General features: G+C 39.6%; 1 protein-coding gene across 1 annotated transcript in view; it reads left to right on the top strand.

Annotated features, from left to right (window-relative positions):
• The window catches only part of LOC118286680 (leucine-rich repeat and fibronectin type-III domain-containing protein 2), a 136,411-nt gene that overhangs the window by 79,276 nt on the left and 39,101 nt on the right, over positions 1-18,034 (top strand). Inside the window, exon 4 of the mRNA XM_035611314.2 lies at positions 10,856-10,936. The gene's annotated coding sequence lies outside the window, so the exon portion shown is untranslated. The remainder of the gene's footprint in view (positions 1-10,855; positions 10,937-18,034) is intronic.

The raw sequence follows: 18,034 nt of genomic DNA, 5'->3' as shown, positions 1-18,034 counted from the left end.
TAAATGCCAAGCTATACATTATAGAAGCAAGAGTTTGTTTTCAAACATGGTCTATAGGACTTTTAATTGTGCGCGGCCGGCAGGATGTAGGAAGGTTGTCCACAAAACGTGCTGTTTACGGGATCCCCACTTCCCCCAGTCGGCATACTGAAGTGTCCTTGGGCAAGACACTGAACCCTAAATTGCCTCTGACGAATCTTCTGGCAGTTTATGAATGTGACAGAAAAAGCATAATAGCATGTATGAATGTGTGTGTGTGTGTGTGTGTGTGTGTGTGTGTGTGTGTGTGTGTGTGTGTGTGAAATTGGTGAAGGTGACATAACCAAATCAGAAAAAAATGCTTTCCCAGGTAAATGTGATAGATTTTTTGTGCTATGCTAAAAGAACAAGATGTCCCTTAATAAAAAAATAAAAAAATATATAATAGCCAATTCTCGCGTGTCCGCTAGTACCAAGAACTCTTGAACCTTTGACAAGACTCTTGTGAGCTGTTTTGTTTCTTCGTGGACTTTGTTGTTTAAGATTTCCTTGGTTGCCCTTTCTGTTCATGTGCATGTACTTTCTTGTGAGCCCTTGTTTTGTTCGCCTTGAGTTTGATATTTCCTGTTTTATTTTGTGTTCGCTTCCTGCTCTCCTGTGTCGTATTTGGTCACTTTACATTTTCTTTAAGTTTCCCTCTGAAGATCGTCTGCACCTGTTCCTAATGTGTCTCAACTGTTTTCAATTATCTCTGCCTTTGTGTGTGTGTGTGTGTGTGTGTGTGTGTCTGTGCTTCCCTGTGTTCTTGTTGGTTCGTATGTGAAGTTATATTTTCTGCTCAGCACTCTGCTCTGTTACCTGGTGTTCCCTGTCCATGTTCCTGAGATTTGCATTATCTGAGTTGAATTTTGTTTATTTTTCCTTTCGAGACTGTAAATCTATTTTTTTTTATTCTTTATTTATTAAATACGCCTTTTTCCCTTACCTGCATTTGGGTCCATATGTTGCAGTATGACAAATAAAAGCAGATTAAGTCATAATAGAGGACGAGGACACGGTTGTCCACAGAATAATACTCATAATACTAATACAATATAGAGATTGGTTAACCCTTACACCCTCATTAGGAAACATCCGGAGGGATTTAGCTGTTTAGACCGATATACATCTTATCATATCATCGCAAATCATGGAGATGCAAGTTTTACTTAGCACATGCAACATGACATCAAAATAAATAAATAAAAAAATGGTCATATTTTCCAAATCCATGCAGAATGCAGTTCCCTCGTGGTTGTTTTTTTTACATCTGATTCAGCAAAAAACAACTGACAAAGACTTTCAGGGACACGAATATTTCATCCAATGGTCTCACATATCCCCAGGGTAAACATGGGGACTCACTCTGGTGTAATTTAAGCGACAGAATCTGCCACGGGCAACATAAGGGAGGGTGAAAGACTCGAGATTTTGTTGTGAAATGGGCACTTTTTTTTGCTATACACAGGCAAGTATATTTCCTAATCTCTTTTGAGAAATCTGATTATTCGGCCCTCTCAATTCACACACCCCAGAAATTATGAGGTTTTGGATATCATTTTTCCAGTAAATATATTTTTTTAATTCTTTCATCTCATACCCAGTTGTTCTATCTTTCAGATACGACACACCTAGTCACACAACAGAAAACACAGTTAGTTTCCGCATTGTTTCAGTGGATTTTTCACCCATAAGCACACGTAGAGTTTATTTTGTGAACCTGGTGCCATCTGTTCGCATCAAAATATTGAAGAAAAACGACGACGCAAGATGTCCGCATTGGTGTGGACATGTTGAAAACGGTGAAATGCAAAAGCGGGAAGTCAATTTTTTAAAGGGTTTATCAGAGAGGAACACAATATACGGCAGTTTGTACTCATTCAAGGAAAAGTTACCAATTTGCCACTCTGTCCTGATCTGTGTAAGGTACATAATAGAACAATGCCACAGGCTGCAAAGTACTGTACCAGATATGTGTGCCTGCACATAATTAAAAGGCTGGGGCCCTGCTTTGCTGGTCGACAATACTGGCTTACACAACAGTGGTCTGATTGACATGAATGAGAAGGCTACAACAGTGATATTAGTGGTCTGAAGGCGGTGTCATTCCAAAGCGAAAGCAACACCAGCCACATGCTGTTGCCGCTGGTGACTATTCAACAGTGAGGTGGAATTTGTTTGCCTGTCTAGAGTGCTTAGCTGTAGGACGCTTTACAGCTTCCCCTCAGGCGATTGTGGTCATCGATCCCTAATTTGAGAGGGCACTTGCCAATATAGATTTAATTGCATATGAAGTTGACTGTTCATTCATTTCACATTCCAAAGCTCTGGATCTTTGCTGGCTTACCGCTCAAGAGGAGGGGATAAATCCGAGAGGCACTTGAAGAGCAGAGCACTTGGCGTCACGACAACATTCAGCTGTATATTGATGTTAGGAGGAATGTTGCACTGACAGTAGTTGCTGTACTGACAAATGAGTGAAGCAGTTTTTGCCATTAGGCCACTTCTGCCTCAGGGATATTTTCCCCCCCTTTCCAATTCCCAGCCCTACCTTTTTTTTCAATTTTACACTACATTTCATTTTTACATTCATTCATATTGAATATACCATCTACTCAGTGTCTACAGTATCTACACTGTGTACCAAACATTACCTGCGGACAGAAAAAGTGGACTATGGAGGCACTGTGCACGAGCCAGAACACAGCGGGACATTATTTAAACTTTGCTCCGCTCAAGGCCCGCACAACCACCAAACCTCTCAGTGAAAAAATACTCTACCAGATGGCCAGTCCGCCTGTGTCATCCAAACTGGAGTAAACACACTTGCACTCCTCCATGCTTGGACGTTAGAGATGACACTGTTTGTAGTTCTAAGCAGGCCAATGAACTTCTTAGCCCACTTCTAGAGCTATAATTGAAGAGTGATGGAGGCTGTAGACTTAATATCCAACACTTGTGAGATCCCTTGCCCGGTGTGAAAAATAATCAACATATGTTGCGTTTCTTAACTCATTGATTGAAGGGATTTTGCTTTAATGTGTCGGCCAAGAATGCGCTGAGAAGCTTCAGATTTGTGCGACAAGTTTGGTGTAAAGAAGTGACTCAAGTATTACCAGCTGAAGAGCAGTTTCACACCCTGTTTTAGCTTGAACACTGCCCTTAAACAAATAAGAAAATAATAATTCAAATGGTCCTCCCAAGAAAAATGCTTGTTGCCATTCACAGATCTTGAATAAAGCTAGCTTAAAAGTGTTGTCACTCGAAGTAAAATTAAAAACAAAAATAGGAAAAATGATAGATAAATGACACTTTTCAATTTGTAGATTGATACATTGGTATATTATGCAATAAGGACACTCAATGGATATAACACACATTTACACAGTACTCTCATTTCAGTCATCATTGGAAAAAAAAAGTCTTCTATGTACTGTATCGAATGCAAGTGTCCCAAAATGTCATGGTCCACGATATTTGTTTCTTGGGTCCCTGTTGTTTCTTTGTGGACTTTGCATATGATTTCTGTGATTGCCCTTCCTTGTGTGTCTTTGTTTATGCAAAGTTACTTCTTTATGATCCCTTGAGTTTTGTATTTCCTGTTTTATTTTGTAATTCACCTCCTGTTTTCCTGTGTCTGGTTTTCTGTTACTTTACGTTTCTTGTGTTTCCCTGCGATCGTCTGCACCTGTTCCTAAGTTGTCTCACCTGTGTGTCATTACCTGTGCCCTCTTGTGTGTATATAGTCTCTGTGCCTCCCACTGTTCTTGTTCGGCTGTTCATCTCTGTTTAGCTCTGTAGCCATGCCATGCCATATTTCACCTCAGTGCTTTTTGTCCACATTCCTGTGTTGAAGTTTTGGATTTGTTGGCGTTTTTTAATTAAATACTTTTCCCCCATACCTGCATTTTGGGTCCTGCGCTACAAAAGCGTAACACAAGCTCCCCATTGATGTCTGTGGTGTCAATTTCTCATACAATCGTGTATTAACATATACTCTGTTTAAATTGTGTTTCTGGTATGTGGGAAAGACTGTTTACGAGAAGTAATAATTAGCTGAGCCTGGAGTGGAAAAGCAGATGAGGAAAGTGTGGTTTACAAGGGGTTAATGAACAGCTGGTTTATTAGGGGTAATAGGCATTTGGGCCAGGAAGAAGGATTCAAAAAGATGATAGGCCCAGTCTTGTTGACCTGGCCACCTTGGCCTTGCTATTTAAGATGTCTTTTCTCTATGATTTGGGTCAGACCTCTGAACCATTCCATGGTGAAGGAGCTCTGAACCAGCTGAACAGACTCTGTTGTACTCTTGACTTTGATTCAATGACTTGTACACAAAGTCGTTATATTTGAATTATTATTTGTTTATTTCTTGAGGAAATCAAAATTTCTGCCACAATGTCATCGGGATTATCTTGACTTGGACTTGGAGATGATGTATTTGAGTTCTTCATGAAAAGCCTGTTTTGCAAACTGGAGGTCTAGAGTTTAAAGGACCTGGGCATTTACCAGAATGACGAGTTTAACAAAAGACACTACTGCAGTTGCAATATGGGAAGGATCGAGTGTCTTCAGAGCTTGACAATAGACTGACATCTCCCCAAAGGTGAAGACAAAACAATATTGATCACCCCCTTGTAGCTGACTCCAGTTTAGGTCATAAATCCCACCTCCATGTTAGCAGGCTGGACATGGACAGAACTAACGAGTCATTTTTCCCAAGAGGGATTCCAAATGTCCTGGTCATTCTTGGGGTAAACTCCTTGATCCCTTCTGTGCAGATTCTGGCAGAATCAGACTCTGATGCCACCAGCCCAGATGGCAGCACCTGTATCCAGGATATTTTGGCATCTTTGAGGAAATTGAGACACGTCGCCCATCATTATATACAGTCTGACTCATAGGGCCTAGAGCCTGGATATCTCAGCCTCTGCCTCTTCTGGAGCCATGCAAGTGGCATGGCTCCATGGATAACAAGGTTAGTCAGTCAGTCCACTTTATCTAGTGCCACCAGCAGGCCCAAATCCGCTTGATATCTTGACACCAACTCATATTTACGTTGGTGATCGTGCCAACAGGTTTGCACACATAAATGTATTTGTGTTTTTAAGTGTAATCTCGCAACTGCTGGATGTAATGCAAAGACATTCAGTGCATACATTCAAGTCCCCCTCAGGATGAAGTGTAAGGAAAATTGATAAAATGTTCAAGAATTATGTGGAATAGGTATAACTATCACTATGCATCAGTTCTTCATAGTAAATGGGATACATTATGGATACTCGTATTATTCAAAAAGACTGCAATTTAATAAACGCACCCCCACCCTTGTCATTTCGTCTTGTGTGGTATCTATAGTGTGTGTGTGTGTGTGTGTGTGTGTGTGTGTGTTTCCTAGCCTTGAAGCTCTTTAAACTGCACTGGCAGGATATAAGTGGCCACAGATATGGAGGGAAAACCACACTGACTGTGTAATGACAATGTCCGTGAATTCGATAAACCCTTTTTTCACGGGCTTTATAGAGCCACCCTTGCAGAAAATGTGATTACACTTCTCCATGGGTGGCGCAATGTGGGGCATTGTTGCAGATGGGCACTTGGCTTGTCACTGAGACCCTAGTCTGTCCGTTACCTCATGCCCACTAACAACTTTGACACGCATGCAATGTCCGAGGAGGCCTGTGGCAGAGGCATTTGTATGTGGCTGCGCATGAGCCAGTTGCTAATGACTTGATGGTGGTGTGCTTTATGGATGACAGTTTGTGTTGTAGCCTCTTTGGTGTAAATGGACTATTAAGTTGAAGGAAATGGAAATATGGAAAGAATAACACACCGAAATAGTACGGCCACAGCATGAGCACAAGTTCTAAGCTCGAGCCAAAATGCCTGCCAGCTGCCAGAGGCTGTTGTTTCCAGCCCCACAATACATATTTTACAGAAAAATAAAATTCACAGTGACTCACTCATGCACTAGAGGTGGAAAGTGATCTTTGAAATTAGACTATATTGTCACTGTACTTTACAATTTTTGACTCGTTTCTTTGTAGACCACTGTTCCCTCTCTTTTGTAAAGATCTTTTTCCAAGAGCTTTCCAGGACATTATCAGCTATCCTAGTGGTTCATTTTCAGCTAAAAAGGACACAGTCCCATGTTTTCAATGACTGGAAAAACAGTTTTCCAGGTTTGCATAGGAACTGTAATAAAGGCTGATGTGGTTTTGATGTCATATTTTAAATTTTTTTCTGAAATGTTTTAACCATGGTTTTCAAGAAGCAGAAAACAATTAATAAGCCCCTCATCACTCCATTGAATCTGAAACAGTTAGTTTAATGGTATCAATATCTTGGTCGAAATATTTTTTAAGCTTATCTTGAATGCTCAATAAGCTGATGTATGACACTAAAGGGCATTATCTGACCTTCATCTGGAAAGATCCATTTATTACTGTTTTGATTTACATTTGGAGAAAAATTGAAGTTATTGTTAACTTAACTATTATTTCCATTTAATAGGCTCGTAGTCTGAGTAATAATTTAACTCCCACCAAAAGCAAATTTTGATTCGTGTTCAAAGGATGAGGCAAGTATTACTCTATATTCTCTGTGTTTTCAACACATCTTATGAAAACTCCAACAACATGTTTATCTGCATAGCAACACTTTCTGTCTCCCCTACCCTGCCTTTGAAAGTCATTTCCATGCCTTTTTGTTTCCTTTGGATGTCGTAAATCTTTAAAACAGATCACAAATATTTTGTTTCATCTTTACACATGGATAAGTATACGGAACAAGACAGCACCATGGGGATGAAAAATAAATGAGTCTTAGCTTGGAAAACATCATGAGAAAGCAACAAAGGAAAATATGAGTTTATATACTGTAAGACTGTCATTGTCTCTTTACTTAGAATACAAATTTAAAAAAAAATATCAACAGGTATTCTGTCCTCACAATTGCGTGTCTGCACAAAGCTAAACAGATAGTGAACAAAAACTCCAATAAAAGCGTGTCTTGGAAAACGTCTGGCTTTGCTGATGGTCTTTTGAAACAGCTCTGTGCCCCAGGGGTCCCAAAGCTCTGACGACCGTACAGGACAAGATTCAATGTGAGATTGTTCATCTTACCTATCCTGCACATGTACTTGCAACTCCTGTCTTGGTCTGGTGGCAACATGTCTGGTTCTCTTGTTTTCATCACTTCCTGCTGACATCAGAACGTTCAAGACTACGAAAGAGTGCCTCACGTGCAACATCGATTACTAATTGTCAAAAAACATGGTTTTGCAGATTGTTTCTGGAAGAAATTGAGGCGAGAGTATCTTACAATGCTGCAGTCAAGGCAGGAGAGGAAAGGTGAGAGCTCCATAATCAAAAAAGGTGATGTCGTATTGCTCAAGGACAGTCAAGTGAAGTGTAATGACAGGCTTGTGGTCAAAGCCTCTGTCTAAAATACCTGGATTTCTTTTATCCCCCCCTCACGATAAACCCCAGTCTGCTCTGATTGGCCAGCTGGCCCAGTCTGTTGTGATTGGTCAACCGATTTCAAAATGTGTCGGAAATGTTAGGCCCCTTCACCAGAAAAGTGAAGATTCTCAGATTGCAGGCGGGGTTTCCCCAAAAGAGTCTGTCTATGACATCACAGTGGGAGAGAAATCTGATTCAGTGGTTCAGACCAAGGCTGTAGGGTTAAGCCAACTCACAAAAAAAAAACACAGGGTGGTCTTTTTTCACAGTTTGTGGGCTGGAAGGCTGAACAGATACACACATTTATGTACACAAACACTGAAAATGTGATTTTTGAATAATATATCATCTTTAAATTTGCCTATACAAAAAATCCCCCTACAAACAAAACATTCGGGGATCAAATTAAATTAACATGGACGGATTAATATACTTTTTGTTGTCTTGTGCATGTGTGGGATTAGCTTTAAAAAAAGAAAAAAACAACAACTAGAGTGACAGACAATACTTCTTAGCAGGATTAATTAATTGTTTGTTTTGCTTCTCATGGGATTTGTTGAAGAAAAAAAAGTAGAATATTGTCAGTCTTAGTCTTTTATTTGTGAAGGTATTGTGTTTCCTGTATCCATATTTTAAATTACATAGTTGTGTTTCTTCCTCAGGGCAACTGTAAAATGAGATGCATTTTCAAATATGCCAAAACATCCTATAGGACTCCCTAAGCTTCCTCAGTCTTAAGGTGAATGCCAATCAGCAGGAATTTGACACGAGCAGAACATCTGATTAAAATCTTCATCAGCTAGCATTAAGTGCTCATCCACTTTCCTAAATGAACTTTTGAGGATAGCAAAATATAATTGGACTTAATAATTCAATTTGATGCAAAACTGAGTCAGATTTAGCCAGCCAATTCAAGAGTTTATCTTGTAAATTACCTCAACCCAATCCTCCTAATTAAATGGAGTACATGTTTGTGTTTATACAAAAATAGATAAGACTTCCTTTCATTTTGAAAAACAACCTCAAAATATTGTTATAAAGTTTATCTTTGCACTTGATCCCTACCTTCTCATCCATAAACAGGAACAGAAAATAAGAAAATTGCCACTGCCACATATTTATCTCAGTATAACAAATGTATCTTATAATTCTGACAAGCAGCATATAGCTCTACCTGCATATGTTACAGAAACTGACATTAAGATGTTTAGCAACACTCTGACAATACCAAATCAGCCAGAAGCAGTTTCCACAGTGGGCATATATGCCCGAGGGTTTACTGAATCCAAGTTCATCTGCAACAATACGATGTCCCCTGAAAAAGAGAGGTTCACAGTTGTTCCAAACCTAAAATTACTCATTTACCATATGAATATTGAAACAGCTTTTGCAGATTATCATTGTTCTTCCTTTCCATACTGGCCATGAAAGATCCTTTCCTAATGGCCTATCAGTGTGTAAATGAGGGGGCAAAATGAGGGGGCATTTGGTGTCAACATTAATTCAAAAGTTTAATTGAAGAGAATTTGAGCTTTGAGCAGTCTGAGTTTGTCACATAAAGTGGTTATCTTGCAAAGTGACGGCCATTTTAATATAAAACTCCTCTTTCCTGTGTCGCTCTGCCTTCAGCATGCCACAGAAACACTGTCCAGGTAATTTTACATATTTGAAAATATTTAAATTGTTCTAAATCGGACATTTGAAGCATGAAATTAACTTCAGATAAACTTTGTAATACAAGTTTGAGACTGTGGATTTTGTCCCCCATTACATAATGAGGGGGTCTTTAATGGCTGGTATGAACAGGTGTGTTGTGCATGTCATAAAGAGAGGACAAACGAGATTTCAAGTATGAATATTCTTAAAAGGCGTATCATGTTGTTGTAATGAAACTGTGCTCCCTTGGCATCTTTTAAAGTCTCAATTCCCTCCGTCATTTTGTCAATTAAGATGTGAACCACAGCAGGTTATTGCTGGAAGCAGTGTCTTTAAATGGAATTTGAATGTAGACAGCTGATGACAGCAGGACCCGTCATTGTGATTCTCTGGCTTTTTTAAAATCTCATGTTGGCTTCTTCAATGAGCCAATATTGGGTGATCGGCATCATACAACCATCCATCCCGAGTTCAAAGATAATTTCTGCTAAAATATTCCACGTTTGAATTGAATCCTCTTGGGTGAGCGTGCACTGCATCCTGTGTTGTCATGACCACGGTTGATTGACGTGATGAGCCCTGCCGGAGACTTGCTGAACACGGAAGCTCACATTGTTGTTAAATAGGGTCCCCTGGTCGAGAGAAAAGCCTTACCGGGTATAATCTGCCCCAGAAATCAAAGCACTGTTGGGGCTGCGCCTGCGAGTTTTCCAATCATCCCAATGGCGTCATGAGGGACTGCTGAGGGAGGTCGGGTAGGAAGACACTGCAGTGATTCCAAACCGAGAGGTGGTGTGTCAGGCTGCTCCGGCTAGAAGGGCTGGATCATGTCTTTCTTGCGTGGGAGGCCAAATGCACGAGAGAAGCAGCACACAAGCACCTCATAGGATGAGCACTGAGTGGAATATAAAGGTGTTTACTATCAACGGACGAAGAAATATTAACACTGAATGCGTCCTTGCCCTCTTATCACTCCAAGGGACCATGTGTTTACTTTTGTGAGCAGATGATGACATTTTTCTTTGCTGTGTGTAAAAAAAGAAGAAAAAAAAAGAAACTCTGTGTTCACTACATCTATGACCTTGTAAATTAAGCATCCTTTTCAGTTGCCTATTGCCTATTCAGACAACCACACATGCACACCCATTCTCTTACTCCCACACATACTGGCAGAGCAAACAAGGTACGCAGCCTTCTGACTGTGTGTTTGGAAAGGCAAACAGCTTGTAGTGATGACCGGCCACAAAAACTGAGAGAAAAGAGATGAAAAATGTGCGTTCAGTCATTGCCGAGATTATAATGTCACTTGGGAGCCGGGGCCTTGCACAAACATCCTGCCGTGATCTGTTTTAATTATTTTCCATAAACCAATCTAATCCCCTCCCTCCTACGCTGCTCTTTAAAGGAGCTTTTTGTTCGAGAAACTGAGGATGTGAGTCAGATGACCTTGTTTCAGACCTTGTCACAATCCACAGGTTAACATGTTAGTCAGGTTTGTCACAGTGGTCAAATATGTGCAGTGATTTGTTCAATAGGGCCTTTTTGCATTAATAAACTTATATAGACTCACTTTTCATTATATCTGACCTCATTTCACCTTCACTTTCAATTTCCTACACTAAACATCCAACATGATTTTGCGATATAATGACGCTCCACAAAGAAAAGAAAATAAGAGCATAGAAAAATGACTGTTTCTATATTTTACTTTGTCTCCATAGGCTCATCTCGCACTTTGAGTGTGAATGTGTGGTCTTGGCGTATTTCTGAGGCACCATATGGCACAATCCGACACATTATAGGTAAGATTTGCCTTATCTCTCTTTTTTAGGGTTTTCTTTCTTATTTTAAGGCTTGAAATTACTGCTGAAAAGCCCTTGACCTTTCTTCTCAAAGCACAAACATGCTCTATGTCTTCCACCCATGAGTGATCCTTCATATTTGCACAATTAGACGATAGGCCTCATGCAAGAAGATTTCCGTATTCTTATCCTTCATTTCTCCTACATCTGTTTGTACGGTTAGTTTGTTAAGGAGATACTGAGTCACCTGTGAATCTCACTGTCACTGAAACAATATTAAATGCATCGATATGAAAATGGCTTTCAAAAGGGTGAGGGTGAAGTCTCTGTCATCAGTCGTATGAAAGACTTCGAAAGGAATCAGTTTTCTTGCGTGAGGCCCTTGTGAAAGGCGAAATTGCCACATGACATGGAGAAATCAGTCCGGTCACCTTTATAATAAAAGCCCTGCCTCTGCTTTTTCTTCATCTACATTTAAATCATGTAGGCTAATAGCACCTCTCACTAGAATTACACATCTATTTTATCACGCACGTCAATGCGCTATATCCCTGCACAACAAAAACCACCTATTATTTTATGGCTGTTGAATAGTTTAATATGTTCAAGCCAAGTTAACGGTATATTTCTGGTTCCATGGAAACATTTATTGTGGTCTATAGGCTTTTGTGGTTAGATAACAACATACAGGATGAAATAGTTGAGGGAATACAATGAGGGAATTTATTACATCGCATGGGAAAGAAAAAGTGTTTCCTCAGACTCTAGAGGGGTCAAGCAATGCCACTAAAAAAAGATACATATGCTGTTGGTAGTATGATGGTGTTTTTTGAAGTCTCGGTGAAGTCCTTTCATTTCACCTTCATTCGTAAGGCTTCAGATCACCAGGGTCGTTATACCAAACATAACATAGCCTACACATACATATTTACTTTATTTTTGGATTCTTAGCTTAGACATAACTAGCGGGTAGGTAGGAAGGTAGGTAAGTAGGTAACCAGGTTATCTTTTGTTAGTTCACCTGTACGGTGGTATAATGGACTATATATTCAAACTATGTCATAAATGATGTGAGCTTACAATTAATTTGTAACATCATATTGTGTCCAGCTATTTAAATTTACTCGTGAATTGAAATTAGTCACATGTGCAAGTTCATTAAGACTTTGATTTGTCCAAAATGTAAGTCTTTGCAGCCGAATGGGCGTTTTAAAACCTGTTGAAAAAACTGTGCGGACAAAATACTACTCGAAACACAACAACTAGATATTTGATCAAACCTGCTTATGACTTTCTGAATGTTAAGAAAATAGGATGCCACAGATATGTATATGTATGGTTGATTGATTATTTGCAGTTACCAAGCACACCTAAAAAACACTCTATGTGTGTAGTTGCTACTTTCTGGCTTGGTAACCTATAGGACTCATCAATCACTCTCTTCCATCATGTTTCACTTTTGAAAACAATTGAGGACATGCTTGCGGCAGTAGTTTAGGTGTCTGGACGAACCTGTGTCTGTCAAAACAACTGACAGCAGAGATTAAAAGCACAATTAAGGTTGGCAAGAAAAAAACTAACCTCATTCTGCGTTTTGCCTGCTGTACGAGTTAAGAGCACAGACCAATTCATCCTGCATATTGGATTTTCTGGCACTAGCATGTATGGAATGCAAAAAGTCATTTTAGAAACGACTCGACTGTAAACATTGTAAACTGCATCAATACAGAATTCAATCAGTTTTATTGATCACTCACTCAGGATTGCTAAATAGACTTTGCATGCCTGTTTATTAAGTGTATTTTAAGCATAATGATGTGGCACGTTATAGATCTAAACACAGTCTGACAAACATTAGCATTATCCCATAAAAAGCCATGAACACACTGCGAGGATGTGAGAATATCGTATCATTCACTGGATTTTTTTTGGTGTAAAACCATCTGAGCAACATTCCACATTCCACTTCCAATCTGTGTAGTTTCAGGCACAAAAACAACAACTGCTGACATTGATATACCCTGTTTTCTGCCTGTGCCTGCATGCACATCTCACTGAACAGTCTTTTGAGAGACGGCTAACAAGATAGCTGAAGTTCATTCATTAGATATATACTGCTTAACCTTGTTCCTGTGCGGCAACAGTGCTAACCGCTGCACCCGATAAATAAAGCACGAGTGCGACATAGGTAAAATAGCGTATAAGACAGCCGTGCCTAGACTGAAACCAAAAATAAAGTTTCATTTAGATTGCCCCTAAGTTTTTATCTAGACTGTAACTAAGTGGGTAAAATTAGATCACATATTTAAATACATCAAAAAACAATGAATGTACTGTATGGATTTCAAGATGGATATTGATTGTTCTTAATTGGTATCCATCCATAAAAGCCAAATACAGTGGAATAGAACGCGAAAATGCAGGGGTTTCTTTTGTAAACGGAGAGAACACCCTGTTGTGGTTTATCTGAGAACTACTTCGATTGTCACGTTAGTGTTTTTGCTGAAGTTTTCCTTCTAAGAATCAAGTTTTGATTGTGATTGTGTCATATACTGTACAGATTGTAAAGTCCTTTCAAGAAAATTTGTGATTTTCATGCTTTGTTTTTTTTTATGTCCTCCAACATAAATGACCATATAGGTTGATTGTTCATATCTTGGATAAGACCTACAGCCCTTCATCATCATGGTAACTTGGTTAGGTCTAGGAAAAGATCATGGTTTGGGTTCAAATAAGTACCGTCTTTCGGATTCCACGACCTTTGTTGTCATAGTTACAATAGTGAGCATGCAATGAAGTTTTTTGGAAAGGACATGGATTTAAAAACAAAGTTAATTATCGGTTACGCACGGAAACGACCAGTTCATGCACCCAACCCCCTGCTAACATGGTCTTTGTTGCTCTGAGTCATGATATGCTGTGTCCACAGAAGACCTACATTGCTGTTGTTTGTTTCTTTTTCATTCTGTAAAGTTAATTTAGGAAAAGCAGTCTCCATACTAGCTGAGATTGAAGGCTTAATGTTGACCTCGAAAAACTGCAGTTGACAAAACAGTTTCGGAGCTTTCATTAAATCATATATCCATCTGAGGAATATGCATTTAATAATGTTTTAACACTATGTATGAGGTTGCACAGGAAGCCTGTGAAGATGAGATAGGTGTGACACTGTGATCACAGCAGACCTCTCTGCTCTTAAACTGCATCAAAATGAAGCTCCAACTGCTTGCGATGATGTCACTAATTCAGACTCGTTGGACTCTGTCCTCCGTTCTCAACACGCACTTTGTATTTTCTGCGTCAGGTGGATTCGACATGATCAAAAGGGTGCTTTCATGCTTTTGATGCTTTATGCATGTTCACTCTGGAGGATTTTGAAGGTCATACAAATGTGGGGGGGAAAAGGCTGCAAATATTTTATGAATACATACAGAATATCAATATTGTATTTGAAAACACCTTGTACATTTTAGATGCACAACTACACGTATCATCCGGTTTGGCCTCAGTCTTTGTAAGTCCCTGTACTGAAGCAAAACAATGCCTGAAGTTTGGCAGTGGGGGATTCAGTGCAATGTGATCCAAAGTTGGTCTAGCATAGCGTGTACAGTACTTAAACACAGGGAAGTGGCGTCTGGCTATTGTTGGCTCTCGCAGAAAAATATAAGATATGAGACCGGTATTGTGGAAAAAAAAAAAACATGTAACAAATCATTATTTTTTATTTTAACACCAAGATCTATTTTTCATATAATGCTGGCTTGGGTGGGATGAAATCAATCCATCGTTGTTATAGGGTTACCGTGTGTGGACGTTTTCATATAATGTGTAGCAGTTTTAAATAGAATGTCTCCTAGATGATTCATAAAACAGCTTTATGAGGTGGAGGTGGTTCACATAGTTTCATTAACATTTGATGTTGCTAAAAGGCTGAACCTCAGGCTGAGGAGATAAAACGGAGCTAGATGAAGATAGCCACTCACTGTGGTGTATATTCCACCACAGTGAGTGAAAGCTTGTTAAATCATTTTTAACCCTCACTAAGGAGATCCAACAAGCTTGGGCTGAATAAAGAAGTTGCTTTCCTTCATAGGAAATCCATCATGCATTGTTTCAATTAGTTCCCCCTTCAACCTGTGATTCCACAACTCTGATATCTTAATAAAAATATTTGGCAAATGAACTGTCGACATTAGGGTTCTGTGTTACATTTTTATTTCCTAAACAATTTAGGAGGCCAGTGAACAAATATATTGTATATTACTTACTTATTACTAGCTTGTATGTGTTTCAGTGGTCTATTTGGCCATGACATACTAATGCTAAAATGGGATTAAGAGACATTAGGACTGATTCAGAGGACCCTGACCTAGTTCCTGGTCCCTTGCTCTAGCAGCTATAGAATACTTTGAGTGTCAACTCAACCTTAAAGGTGCTATAATCAGTGTTTTTATATGAACAATGGACAATTGACTTTGTCAAACCCACAGAGCATCATTACGCAACTCTGCAGTTCCCCTCAGCCCTGAAGAGCCTTTTAGCATTTTTCATTGTTTTAAGTTTCACAGTCTGCAACTTTAATGTTGTGGCAGCTGTTTTCAATGAAACGGCCGTAAAACGGAAAGGGTGCTGCCGGCCCAGCAGCAACGGCACACCGGCAAAGTTAGCAGTTAGCTGGTGAGCAACATGCAAACTCCACACAGAAAGGCCCTGGTTGGTTTCGAACCGGGATTTGAACCCAGATCCTTCGTGCTGCTGTGAGGGGACATCGCTACACCACCGTGCAGCCTCCATGTATATTCACTACTCAATTTCATTTCTGTCTGGATGCTGATTTATTAATTGAATGCGCTGCTGCTCTCCCTATACTGGACACTGTCAGGCCTGGAAGCCACAGTGGCATTAAAGCACTTTTACTGAGAAATATTAGGGAGGAGATAAGGTCTATAGAAAGTCTTTAGATTTTTTTCTGTGAGGTGTCACTAAACCGGGTTTTAAAAGTTGTCAAATCAAATGGGAAAAGTTGCCAAGTTTTCCCCAGTGAAAGCAGCACTGGTGGAGCATGTAGCAGGCTCATATTTCCCTCAGGAGGTGGAGCTAAAAGGAGAATGAATATTGTACTTTAGCAGGGACATGCAGACATGAGCCCAAATTAATGCCAATGATGCTCCATATTTACTGCAAAGCTGCATAAATTAGCAACTGCTAAAAAAATCCAGTTTTTCGGCTCAACCCTGGCTGTGTAAATTGAAAACCAAAATAAATGGTGCGGAGCGCACCACACAACACTGTGTGCAGTTTGTAAACATCACTCCCTGACACCTTAACAGACATGCTAGCGACAGATGCTACAACTTAGGGGTTTTGGCCTCGTGGTTAGCGCGTCAGTCTCCCATACCCGAGGCTGCTGGTTCGAGCCCTGACCAGTGCAAATCCACAACAATCTTTCTCTGAAATTGCTTACTGCCCCTTTAATTCAGTTTTTTTTTTTTTAATACAGTAGATCTGTATTGAGAAAAAGTCTGGCAGTGTTACTGTGAGCGAAGCATAAGAGAGTTTGTTTGTTTCTGTACAGAGACTAAAAATGTAACCTGTGCCAATATAAAGGTTAACCAGCTCTATAGTTGGTATGGTTGTTCATCAAGAAATACTTCATATAAGTAACTCCCAAAGATTAACAGGTTTAATTCCCAAGATGTTTAATTTATTCATGCAAAAAAAAAAACACTTTATGTTTGTGTTCCTAGGTACAGTCATTTGTTTATTCTTACTCCTGACAAATGGCATCATTGTGTGCAATAAAATCTTTACAATACAATAAGTAGTCTTATTTGGGGTGTGTTGAGTGGCATCAGGCTACTGAAAGACTGTTAAGAGTTTGGATAAACTGTGTGTTCGCCCTCAGTGTTTGTTTCACAGCTGAGGTGCCAATGTGTTGGCAGGAAGAGAGGCAGGTGTGATGAAAGGAGGGAGGAGCTGCTGCTGCTGCTGGTGGTGGTGGGGGCTTGATCAGGAAGTGGTGTAGAGAAATCTAATTTATTTTTCATATGCTTCTGAGATGGAATGTCATATATCATGCTATGCAGCAATTTTGTGCCACTCTCAGATGAAAGAATAGTGATCAAAGCTACAGAGGGGGGAAGTCAGCTGCTGGAGTTGCTATGGGATCCACTTCCACTGAGAACAATATAAACCGTGCTGAAATAGTCATCCAGTATACTGTCACAGCTGGTTTTCAAAGTGGGACGACTCACTTCCAAACATCTAACTCAGGAGGCAACAGGGATGAACTGAATCGTTTGGCCTTGAACAGACATTTGGATGTGACCAACATTGTATTTATTGGTTTTTAACAACTTTACACATACACTGTCTTACACATTAATCAGCACATAATACCATAAACCTAATCACCAAGGTGTAGGACATCCAAACCCCCCCCCCCCCCCCCCAAAAAAAAAACCCCAAATACAATAACAAAGGGGATAAAATAAAAAATAACACGGGATCCCCCCAACCCCTGCCTAAAGACAGGTAATCAACAAAAATATATAAAATTAATTCATTTACATAAATTAAATATTGTAGTTTTTCAAATGTTTTAGTTGGGGAATACATGAGGTGCTACATTACAGTCTAGTGTTCATCTTATAGTCACGTGAGTGTTGCAGAGGGCCATTTATTCACCCCCAGGTTCTTCTATCAGATGTGTAATGTCTGTTCTCTCCAGATAATCTATGAAGGGACCCCATATGTTATTAAAGAATGCCTCCTTGCCCCTGATAATATATGTAAGTTTTTCTAAGGGCGGAGTTGTAGATAACTCACTAATCCGTTTACTCAAACTAGGCATACCCACTTTTTTCAATGATAGAGCAATTATTGTTTTTGCCAACAATATACTAATTTCTAAAAATACCCGATGTCCTTTCCTAATATTATACTTTCCTGGATATAAACCGAGTAAAAAAAATTTAGCATCCAAAGGTATTTGTATTGATAGTATGTCCTGGATACACGTCCTCACAGCCTCCCAGAACTTTTTTATTTGACCACATTCCCAAAGACAATAAAAAAAGTGTACCCTTTTCCTTGTCG

Source organism: Scophthalmus maximus, chromosome 15 (genome assembly GCF_022379125.1).
Source record: "Scophthalmus maximus strain ysfricsl-2021 chromosome 15, ASM2237912v1, whole genome shotgun sequence".
Taxonomy (NCBI): Eukaryota; Metazoa; Chordata; class Actinopteri; order Pleuronectiformes; family Scophthalmidae; genus Scophthalmus; species Scophthalmus maximus.
Note: the sequence above shows the minus strand (reverse complement) of the source record. Positions and strands in the feature narration are given on the sequence as shown.